Genomic DNA, 12,141 nt, shown 5'->3' with positions numbered 1-12,141 from the left:
CTCAGCCTTCTGTGTAGCTAGGATTACAGGCGCCTGCCACCACGCCCGGCTAATTTTTGTTTTGAGACGGGATTTCACCATCTTGGCCAGGCTGGTCTTGAACTCCTAATCTTGTGATCCTCCCACCTTGGCCTCCCAAAGTGCGTACTCAGCTATCTTTTATTTTTTTGAAACAGGATCTCACTCTGTTGCCTAGGCTGGAGTGCAATGGTGTGAACATGGCTCACTGCAATCTCAACCTTCTGGACTTAAGCAATCCTCCACCTTAGCCTCCTGGGTAGCTACGACTATAGGCACGTGCCACCCTACCCAGCTATTAATAATTTTTTTTAAATTTATTTTTTGTAGAGAAAGGATCTCCCTATATTGCCCCAGCTTAAGAGATCCTCCTGCCTCAGCTTCCCAAATTGTCATCCTCTTGCCTTGGCCTCTCAAAGTACTGTTTGACCATGTCTTGATTTAGTGCCTCAACTCTAACCAAGTGCCTTAGCTGACAGGTGCCTGGACTCTGCCTTCCTGTCTTTGCTCAGCACTCTGGCATTTCTGGGCCCTCAACTTCCGTAGTTTACCCATTTCTGGCTCACTGCTGTTCAAGCATTGGGTTTCCGTGTACTCTGGCCTCAGTTCTCCGCCCAGCTCTTTTGGCCAAAGGCCACCAATGCCTTGGCCTAATACAAGGAACTGTCACCAGCCACCCTTGGGCAAACAACCCAGACTTGTTTCTAAGAAGGGGAATGAGAGCAGCTATTTTATGTGGAGAAGGAACCAAATTCATAGGCTTGGGGTGCTTTCAAGTAATCAAATCCAAGGGAAAACTTTGTCTAAAATTTCCCCTTTTTCTCCCTGTACTTTAATAAATTCCTTTTTATTTATTCTTTTTTTATTTTCTAAAAATTGTTATCAAACATAATAGAGATTCACTTAAATGCATCATGAATGATAGACTGGAATATTTTTGAATCATATTTACCAAAACGTCAGAAGTGAATCAGTAGTGCAATCTCTGGAGTCAACTTTAAAAGCATTGATCCATCAGCTCCACCAAGTGTCAATAAATCTGCAGGAGTCATGATAAGACCCGTGATCAAGATAAACCTGCTGTGTAATTCATGTAAATGTTGGGGTCAAAATATTTATGGTGCCTAAAGTAAATCATTATGTTCATTCCATATGTGATTTTTAAAAACTACATATGATAGATATTTTTCTTTCTCTTTTTATTATTTTATTTTATTTTATTTTAATTTTTGAAACGGAGTCTCACTCTGTCGCCCAGGCTGGAGTGCAGTGGCACGATCTCTGCTCACTGCAAGCTCCGCCTCCCGGGTTCATGCCATTCTCCTGCTTCAGCCTCCCAAGTAGCTGGAACTACAGGCGCCCGCCACCACGCCTGGCTGATTTTTTGTATTTTTAGTAGAGACAGGGTTACACCGTGGTCTCAATCTCCTGACCTCGTGATCCACCTGCCTCAGCCTCCCAAAATGCTGGGATTATAGGCGTGAGCCACCGCGCCTAGCCTTTTTTTTTTTTTTTTTGAGACAGTCTTTCTCTGTTGCCCATATTGGAGTGCAGTGGTGTGATCTTGGCTCATTTCAACCTCCACCTCCCAGGTTCAATCAAGCAATTCTCCTGCCTCAGCCTCCCAAATAGCTGGGATTATAGGCACATGCCACCATGCCCAGCTAATTTTTGTATTTTTAGTATTTTAGTAGAGACGGGGTTTCACCGTGTTGGCCAGGCTGGTCTTGAACTCTTGACCTCAAGCGATCTGCCCACCTCAGCCTCCCAAAGTGCTAGGATTATAGGTGTGAGCCACTGTGCCCAGCTATCATAGATCTTTTATACCTTAATTAGGTTATTACAATTCACTGTCCAGTAATACAGGAAAAAGGTTTTTATTCTAAAAATTAGAAACTATATTTGCTAGGGCAATGCCAAAGTAGATACAAATCTGGATGATGGGTGGCTACCTAATAAAAATGCAGGAAGGCCAGGCACAGTGGCTCATGCCTATAATCCCAGCACTTTGGGAGGCCGAGGCAAGAGGCCGAGGCGAGCGAATCACCTGAGGTAAAGAGTTCAAGACCAGCCTGACCAGCATGGAGAAACCCCGTCTCTACTGAAAATACAAAATTAGCCGGGCATGGTGGTACATGGCTGTGATCCCAGAGACTCAGGAGGCTGAGGCAAGAGAATTGCTTGAACCCAGGAGGTGAAGGTTCCAGTGAGCCGAGATTGTGCCACTGCACTCCAGCCTGGGCAACAAGAGTAAAACACTGTCTCAAAATAATAATAATAATAATAAAATTAAAATGCAGCCCGGGGGTGGTGGCTAACGCCTGTAATCCCAGCACTTTGAGAGGCCAAGGCGAGTGGATCACGAGGTCAGATCGAGACCATCCTGGCTACCATGGTGAAACCCTGTATCTACTAAAAATACAAAAAATTAGCAGGGCATGGTGGTGGGCACCTGTAGTCCCAGCTACTCGGGAGCCTGAGGCAGAGAATGGCGTGAACCCGGGAGGCGGTGAGCCGAGATCGCGCCTCTGCACTCCAGCCTGGGCGACAGAGCGAGACTCTGTCTCAAAAAACAAAAAAAAAAAGAAAGAAAAATAAAATTAAATGCATGAAAATACAGTGCAGGCAGAGGCAGTGAGGTGAGGGCAAGTAGAACATGAAGCTTGGATTCTTACGTTTGTCCTTATCTGAAATCTTGTTGACACAGGCATGAATGTTCTGAATACTGAAGAGTGTGTGTCTGTCTGTCTGAGGCTGTTATTGCTATGCCTGCTGGCACACATTTCTCTTAATGAAGAGCTTTTGATAAGGTGTAAGAAATTCACAACATACAGACACTTGCTAACAACAGCGTGATTTCCTCAGGAAGAGGAACCAGAGACACAAAGCAGTTGATGCTGTTCATGTTCTGGGGTTCACTCTCAAGCACTTGAAGGGAAATGACTGGACAGTTCCTGTGAAGACAGGGTTTTCTAGAGAGTTTCTAGGAAGATCACAGGTTTGTTTTGTTTTGTTTTGTTTTGTTTTTGTTTTGTTTTGTTTTGTTTTTTTTTTTGAGAGGGAGTCTGGCTCTGTTGCCCAGGCTGGAGTGCGGTGGCCGGATCTCAGCTCACTGCAAGCTCCGCCTCCCGGGTTTACGCCATTCTCCTGCCTCCGCCTCCCAAGTAGCTGGGACTACAGGCGCCCGCCTCATCGCCCGGCTAGTTTTTTGTATTCTTTAGTAGAGACGGGGTTTCACCGTGTTAGCCAGGGTGGTCTCGATCTCCTGACCTTGTGATCCGCCCGTCTCGGCCTCCCAAAGTGCTGGGATTACAGGCTTGAGCCACCGCGCCCGGCCTGTTTTTGTTTTGTTTTGAGACAGTTTCGCTCGTCTCCCAGGCTGGACTGCGATGGCGCGATCTTGGCTCACTGCAACTTCTGTCTCCCTGGTTCAAGGGAGTCTCCTGCCTTAGCCTCCCGAGTAGCTGGGATTACAGGTGCCCGCCTTGGTTTACACCGGTAATCCCAGCACTTTGGGAGGCTGAGGTGGGTGGATCTCAGCCTGTTGGGTAGTTCGAGGCCAGCCTGGCCAACATGGTGAAACTCCATCTCTATTAAAAATGCAGAAAGACCACAGTTTTGACACATCGTTTTAGCATACTAATTCTTGAGTTTCTAGAAAGGCTGTTCTCAGCTCTTTATTCTTTTTTAAAAAATTTTTTTTGTTGTTGTTGAGACAGGTTCTCACTCTGTCACTCAGGCTGGAATGCAGTGATGCAATCTCAGCTCGCTGTAGCCTCAACCTCCCAGCCTCAAGTGATCCTCCCACCTCAGCCTGCCGAATAGGTAGGATTACAGGCATGCCACCACACCCAGCTAATTAAAAAAAAAAAGTTTTTTTTGTAGAGATGGAGTTTCACAATGTTGCCCAGGCTGTTCTCGAACTCCTGGGCTCAAGCAATCTGCCCACCTTGACCTCCTAAAGTCCTGGGATTACAGGGGTGAACCACCCTGCCTGGCCAGCTCCTTATTCTGAGGTTTCAATCTTTTGTTGCTCCACATTTTAATAGAGTCTAAATTGCTAAAACCGACATAAATCATAAAGGGATTTCTTCTGAACACTAAGCTAGAAAGAATGTTGTTTTTCCCCCTACAGTTCTGGTAGGGAGATAACGAATCTAGCATGGTTTCTCCCACCTTGGTTCTTCAAGTAGTCAGTCCAAAGTTTGTTGATTGATTGTTATGCTAAAAGCAGATCAAAGACAAGTATGAAAAATGAAATATGAAGCTCAGGCTTATTCAAACTCCAAGCACATGGAGTTTCACTCATTTAAAGCAAAAGCGCTTCTTCCTAATATCTTATTTTGATTTTTTTCAAGTGTTTCACCTATGTTTAGGGAATATATTGTCAAATCATGTTTTCACGATATATACTTTGTTGATTTTTTTTTTTAAGAGACTAGAAGGAGGCTTCCTGAAAGCACCTGTCCATTCTGGTTTTGAACCAGTTGACTATTGTTTGGTCACTATGCTAAAAGCAGATCAAAGATGAGTATTAAAAATGAATTAGGAGGTCCATGCTTATTCAAACCCCAAGCACATGAATTTCACTCATCGAAAATCTCCCTTGGTCCAGAGATGCAGGACTACTTTTCTCACTGTAGTTGGCCTTCACGTTGGCCACCAGCTCCCTGGGGCAGGGGGCAGGGTTGGCCATGGGAAAGTGGAGTTCTGACTCTGGAGGCCCCAGCAAAACCAGGAGGCCTACCTAGAGAGGGGAAGAGGAGAAGCCACTGTGCCCCTAGCCCAGAAGTGTTTCTGCAGAAACTTTGAAGTCTCTTCTCTTCCTGTTCTTTTGTCCCACACTCACCAAAATGCCTCACAGGTACTATAGCTGAGGGAAGATTTCTTTCCTTTTTTTTTTTTTTTTAGAGATGGAGTTTCGCTCTTTTTGCCTAGGCTGGGAGGCGCAATCTTGGCTCACAGCAACCTTTGCCTCTCAGGTTCAAGCGATTCTCCTGCCTCGGCCTCCTGAGTATCTGGGATTACAGGCAGGCGCCACCACGCCTGGCTAATTCTGTATTTTTAGTAGAGATGGTGTTTCTCCATGTTGGTCAGGCTGGTCTCAAACTCCAGACCTCAGGTGATCTGCCCGCCTCAGCCTCCCAAAGTGCAGGCATGAGCCACAGAACCCAGCTGCATTTCTTCCTATTGCAGGGTTCATACATGAGACCGCCTACATACAAAAGACAGATTAGCAAGAGAAAAGGAACCAGGCATGGTGGCTCATGCCTGTGATCCTAGCACTTTGGGAGGACAAAAAAGGAGGATCAGAAGGGAGGATCGCTTGAGGCCAGGAGTTTGAGACCAGCCTGGACAACATAATAAGACCACCATCTCTACAAAAAATTTAAAAAATCATCTAGGCATGGTGGCACATACTTGTAATCCCAGCTATTTGAGGGACTGCGATGGGAGGACTGCTTGAGCCTAGGAGGTCAAGACTGCAGTGAGCTGTGATTGCACCACTGCACTCCAGCCTGAGTGACAGAGTGAGACCCTGTCCAAAAAAAAGAAAAAATATATATTTGCTTACCCAGGTGTAGTGGCACACACCTGTGATCCTAGCTACTCGGGATGCTGAAGCAGGAGAATTGCTTGAGCCCAGGATAGGCAGAGGTTGCAGTGAGCCAAGATCACACCACTGCACTCCAGTCTGGGCAACAGAGTGAGACTTTGTCCCAAAAAGATTTGGCAGGCTAAGGCAGGCGGATCACTTGAGGTCAGGAGTTCAAAATCAGCTAACATGGCGAAACCCCGTCTACTAAAAATACAAAAATTAGCCTGGTGTGTAGGCACGTGTCTGTAGTCCCAGCTACTCGGGAGGCTGAGGCACAAGAATCACTTGAACCCGGGAGGCAGAGGTTGCAGGGGGCCAAGATCACGCCACTGCATTCTAGCCTGGGTGACACAGCAAGACTCTCTATCTCAAAAAAAAAAAAAAAAAAAAAAAGAGGGAGAGAAAAGACATACAAATTTAATTCATTGTAAGTTTTACATGACACGGGAGACTTCAGCATTTAAGACCCAAAGAAATGGTTAAACTTGTGCATTGTTACTTTTAGTTCAATGAAAAGTGGACAGTTGTAAAGAAATAGGACTGGAAGGGAAAAGGCAGTGATCCAATGGGAATAAACTGAAGGGAACCCAGCAGGACCTGTTTATTTAGATTCTTCTGTGTCCCTGTCTTCAGAGCTAAGGATGTTCCTTTACTCCAGACATAAGGAGGACACCGAATATGTGAGGGTCTGATGACCTGCTTCTGGCAGAAGAGCAAGGGGAGGGTGAGAGCGACCTTCGCACTTCCGCTGTTTTCTCAAATACTAAGGTGCCACAGTTTAGGGTAGCATGTTCTGAACCCTATCAATTCCCCCTTATAGTGGTTGTTTTTTGAACTTTACATAACAGTAACCTCTTGAGAAGATGGTCGTGTATTTACATATATATTTGGGATACTCTTTTCTCAGAGCCTTTGAAACACCTGCCAACTACCAGAGAAGTCCTTTCTTGTTCTTTTTTTTTTTTTTTTGAAACAGAGTCTCCCGCTGTCGCCCAGGCTGGAGTGCAGTGGCGCGACCTCGGCTCACTGCAACCCAGAGGAGTCAATTCTTAAAGGTTCCTAACACAGCCTGAGTTTGAGGCTTAGGGTATTGATTGGCCCTGCCCGAAGCGTCAGTGAGAACCCTGGGCTTTGAACCTCGGCAGGGCCGTGAACCAAGGGCAGATGCTGCAGTTCTTCCCCTCAAGGCCTCCAAAAAAGCATCATGAGAAATAAAGGAACTGTGCAGCCTGGGACAAAATGTCTCCCGCAACTTCCGGGGCGCCATTCACAGGAAGCCAGCGTGGACGCCCCTGGCAGGCCTCTGGCAGCAAGAAAGCTTTTTTCCAAGATATGCGGACGGACGATTTTCCTGAAGCGCAGACCATAGAGAGCTTCCCGGGAGAAGGGCTGTTTCCTGTCTTGGGCGTGGAAGCGGATCCACCCCCTGAATCTGAGAGGACGTGGCGGTTGGTAAACAGGACTTAATTCCGTTCCTCATCCACCCAGAACCCTCCTTGAGGGCCTCCCCTGCACTTTGTAAACAGCCCAAGCCTTGAAATCAGGAAGTTTGAAGACTGGTTCTGCTACGTCCAGGCTGTGTGGCCTTGGGTAAGTTGCTTACGCTCTCTGCTTCAGGTTGCGCGTTTGTGGAACCAGTTAACTAACTGTATGTAACCGGCTGAGTTCCCGCACTGAATAAGGAGAAGTCGGCCTTTCTTGGTAGATGCTATGCCTGCGTGGGTGGGGTTGAAGGAAAGGAGGAAAATGAGAAGGACCAAGATTGACCTGACTTGATTTACAGGAAAGAAGAGAGAATTGCTGGAGGATGAAGGACCCATCCACTGGAAAAGGATGAGAAAAAGGAGAGAGAGAGGGAAGTCAGAGGCTGGGTTGGGAGTGAATTTGGGAGATTGTGGAGGAACAGGGGAGAGAGATTTGTGGGGTAGCTGTAGGACATGCGCCTGTATTTAGAAGGAGAGAGAGTTGGGAGACTTTGTGGGATTATTAAATTTCCCTTTAGCATTTGTAGAGAGCATCCCATTAAATACGCCAATGGTTTTATCAAACAGGTTGTTTAAAATCATTCTTCCATCCAAGAATAAAATAAGAACAGAAATATCCAGAAGCCTGTTAGCAGTCCCCGCCGTGGCTCCATTCTCACTCCCAGCTGTCAACTCCATGAGGTCAAGGACCCTAACACAACTGGGTCGTTGGCGGCTCGCAGCCGTGGTTGGTGGCACGGGAAAGATGCCGATCATATGTGTCATTGAATTTATTGCTTTCTGTGGTTTCAAGCCTGAAAAGTTAAGAGAGAGTTACAGCCTCCTTTGACGTTATTGTCATCGGTCATGGGCTCCGTGAGGTGGGATGTGGAGGTGGTCACTCTCTGGGAATCTCTGAGATGAGCGCACATAAACTTTCTAGAAGTATCTGTACAGAGCCCATTTAGGCCATTCAGAGCTTCCTGAATCCAAAGGAAACCTCGTAAAAAGTCAGCTAAAACACTTGAGCATTTAGAAACATTTGCTGATCTTTTGGTTCTAGCAAATAGCACAGTGGAAAACACAAATACCTTGCAGTTGAAGCAAATGCCTTTGTTTATACCCGCAGATCCCCTGCGGTTATAACCATTGTGACCTGACAAGGTTTAATATTTGTTACAAGCATCGTGAACACATATTGTTAATCCTCCTTTTTTCTGTACTATAATATTCAGTTGCTTAGTGGTCCCTAAAGTGCAGGGGGGTAGTTTTATATAGGAATTATATTTGGAAATAGAGTCAGAGGAATTCATGAAGATTGAACCATTGGTTTTTGTTTGTTTGTTTGTTTTTTTGAGAGGGAGTCTTGCTCTGTTGCCAGGCTGGAGTGCAGGGGCGTGATCTCAGCTCACTGCAACCTCCGCCTCCCAGGTTCAAGCAATTCCCCTGCCTCAGCCTCCCAAGTAGCTGGGACTACAGGCATGCGCCACCATGACCGGCTAATTTTTTGTATTTTAGTAGAGACAGGGTTTCTTTTTCTTTTTTTTTTTTTTTGAGACGGAGTTTCGCTCTGTCGCCCAGGCTGGAGTGCAGTGGCCGGATCTCAGCTCACTGCAAGCTCCGCCTCCCGGGTTTACGCCATTCTCCTGCCCCAGCCTCCCGAGTAGCTGGGACTACAGGCGCCCGCCACCTCGCCCAGCTAGTTTTTTGTATTTTTTAGTAGAGACGGGGTTTCACCGGGTTAGCCAGGATGGTCTCGATCTCCTGACCTCGTGATCCGCCCGTCTCGGCCTCCCAAAGTGCTGGGATTACAGGCTTGAGCCACCGCGCCCGGCCGAGACAGGGTTTCATCATGCTGACCAAGAGGGTCTCGATCTCCTGACCCCGTGATCCACCTGCCTCAGCCTCCAAAGTGCTGGGATTACAGGCGTGAGTCACCGCGCCCGGCCCCATTGCTTCATTTTATTATTTATTTGTTTATTTGAGACGGAGTCTCACTGTGTTGCCTAGGCTGGAGTGCAGTGGCACCATCTCAGCTCCCGGGTTCATGCCAGCTGTAGGACATGCGACTGTATTTAGAAGGGGAGAGAGTTGGGAGACTGTGGGATTATTAAATTTCCCTTTAGCATTTGTAGGGAGCATCCCATTAAATATGCCAATGGTTTTATCAAATAGGTTGTTATGCCGTTCAAAGCTTCCTGAATCCAAAGGAAACCTCGTAAAAAGTCAGCTAAAACACTTGAGCATTTAGAAACATTTCCTGATCTTTTGGTTCTAGCAAATAGCACAGTGGAAAAAACAAATACCTTGTTTGAGGCGGAGTCTTGCTCTGTTGCCAGGCGGGAGTGCAGTGGCACGATCTCAGCTCACTGCAACCTCCGCCTCTCAGGTTCAAGCAATTCCCCTGCCTCAGCCTCCCAAGTAGGGAGCCTGCCAGCTCCGCCTTCCAGGTTTACGCCATTCTCCTGCCTCAGCCTCCCGAGTAGCCAGGACTACAGGTGACCACCACCATGCCCAGCTACTTTTTTTTTTTTTTTTTGTATTTTTAGTAGAGACAGAGTTTCACCATGTTAGCCAGGACGGTGTCGATCTCCTGACCTCGTGATCCACCCGCCTCAGCCTCCCAAAGTGCTGGGATTACAGATGTGAGCCACCGAGCCCAGCCCATTGCTTTTTTAGTGTTAGAGACTCTTCCCATCAGGTTTCTTCGCGTGATTTTTCTGTACCCTCATAAAACTGAGAGCTAAATGGGGAAGATAAGTAAACTTTGTTTCCCTCTTACCATCCAGCTTCTCACACCCATCTGGTTCTATCCTGCAGAATGCTGTCATTCACTTCTCCACCACCCCCACGTGCAGTGTATAGAACTGATGATATCGTCCCTTTATTTCTGATGGGAGAAGATAAAGCACATCTGTCGGATCACTTACTCAGCAAACAGAAATGCCCCTGATGGGGCTGGTGTGGCATTTAGATTAAGGCAGGCCTCCACTCCCAGACCTTTCCACGCGATGCAGACAGAAGGACAGCAAACCAGACCTATGTGCTTCAGTTCTAGGGAATGCAAAGCACCTATTGCCACAGTTTTAGAGATTGACTGCAGGATGAACTGCAAGTACAGACATTCACCAAAATTCCTCCCACCCTCCCTCTCCTCTCAGGAGAGAACAGACTGTTGGAAATGTGCACCCCTGGGGCCTTGGAGATGTTTTCAAAGGAAACAGCCGATCTGGCATTCCCATCTATATTTAAGGGCCAACTTCCACACCACTAAAGAGAAATAATGGTATTTTTTTCCCTGAATAGAAAAAGTAATATAAGTTAGTGTAGAATGTTTAAAAACACATAAAAGAGACAAGAAAAGTAAAATCACTCAGATTTCTAAGATTTTGGTATAAATCATTCTAGGCTGCTTATCTGCATGCTAATGTTTATGGAATATATATGTGTGTATATATCTATATGATGAAAAGTCAAATGGCATTGTACATTTGCTTGAGAATCTGATTTTCTAATTAGCTATGTAACGTAAATATGCTTCCGTTTCATTACATGTTATTTCCTATCAGCATTTGAAATGGCTATATAGTTGTTGGCTATGTAGTGTTGCTTTATAGTGATCTATTTAAGCAGTCCCAATGGCTAGACATTAATTCCAATTTTCTGCTATTAGCAACAATACTTCAAGGAGCATCTTTGTGTACAAATCTTGGCAGACCTGTAAAATAAATTCTTTGGCATGAATCTGGAAATGTCGAAATGCCAGGTCACAGAGCATGCCAATTTTAAAGGTTTCTGACATGCAACTTTTTTTTTTTTTTTTTTTAGATGGAGTTTTGTTCTTGTTGCCCAGGCTGGAATGCAATGGCGATCTCGGCTCACTGCAACCTCTGCCTCCTGGGTTCAGGCGATTCTTCTGCCTCAGCCTCCTGAGTAGCTGGGATTACAGGTATGCCCCACCATGCCTGGCTAATTTTATGTTTTTAGTAGAGATGGGGTTTCTGCATATTGGTCAGGCTGGTCTCGAACTCCTGACCTCAGGAGATCCGCCTGCCTCAGCCTCCCAAAGTGCTGGGATTACAGGTGTGAGCCACCGCGCCCAGCCTATGACATGCAACTTTAAACATCAATTTTCAGTTTCCCTAGTCTTGCCAACTTTGCACCTTATCTTAACAAAAAATACTCTGCCAGGTTGATAAAAATGTTATTTCCCTGTGGTTTTAGTATGTTTAGTACTATCATTAACAAATGAAGTTGAAGGGATTTTTTAAATATGTTTATTAACTATTTATAGTTTTATTTTTGTTTTGATTATTTATAGCCTTTCCCTAATTTTTTGGAGTATTTGTGTTTTACTTACTGATCTACCAGACCTTTTCATATATCAAGGCTATTAACCCTTTGTTAATATAGTGGCAGTTTTTTCCTGGCTTGCCATTTGCCTTGATTTTATTTACCATGTTTTTTGATGTCCAAAAGTGTTTCTTTTTTTTTTTTTTTTAAGACAGAGTTTCGCCCTTGTTGTCCAGGCTGAAGTGCAATGGCACGATCTTGGCTCACTGCAACCTCTGCCTCCCAGATTCAAGCGATTCTCCTGCCTCAGTCTCCTGAGTAGCTGGGATTACAGGCATATGCCACCATGCCCGGCTAATTTTGTATTTTTAGTAAAAACGGGGTTTCTCCATGTTGGTCCGGCTAGTCTTAAACTCCTGACCTCAGGTGATCCACCTGCCTCAGCCTCCCAAAGTGCTGGGATTATAGGCGTCAGCCACCATGCCCAGCCGAAGTGTTTCATTTTTATGCAGTAGAAACCATCAGTCTTCTCCTTTATGTTTTCTGACTTTGCCTGTCCATGCTTAGGAAAGCTTTCTCTCTAAGTCCTGCTGTTGTCAGTAACTCGTAATCATGGACTGCCTGTAACAGCTCTTCTGCTGTTGGACAAGATGTCAATAGTAACTGAAGGTAAGGACCAGCTCTTAGGTTTACTTCTCCCTTAAGTGTCGCGTATTTGGTGGATTGCAGTCCATTCACTGAAAACATGTTTTTGGGCCAAGCATAGTG

The sequence above is a fragment of the Trachypithecus francoisi genome, unplaced genomic scaffold, assembly GCF_009764315.1.
Source record: "Trachypithecus francoisi isolate TF-2019V2 unplaced genomic scaffold, Tfra_2.0 Lachesis_group19, whole genome shotgun sequence".
Taxonomy (NCBI): domain Eukaryota; kingdom Metazoa; phylum Chordata; class Mammalia; order Primates; family Cercopithecidae; genus Trachypithecus; species Trachypithecus francoisi.
The sequence above is the reverse complement of the archived record's forward strand: the minus strand, read 5'-3'. Positions refer to the sequence as shown.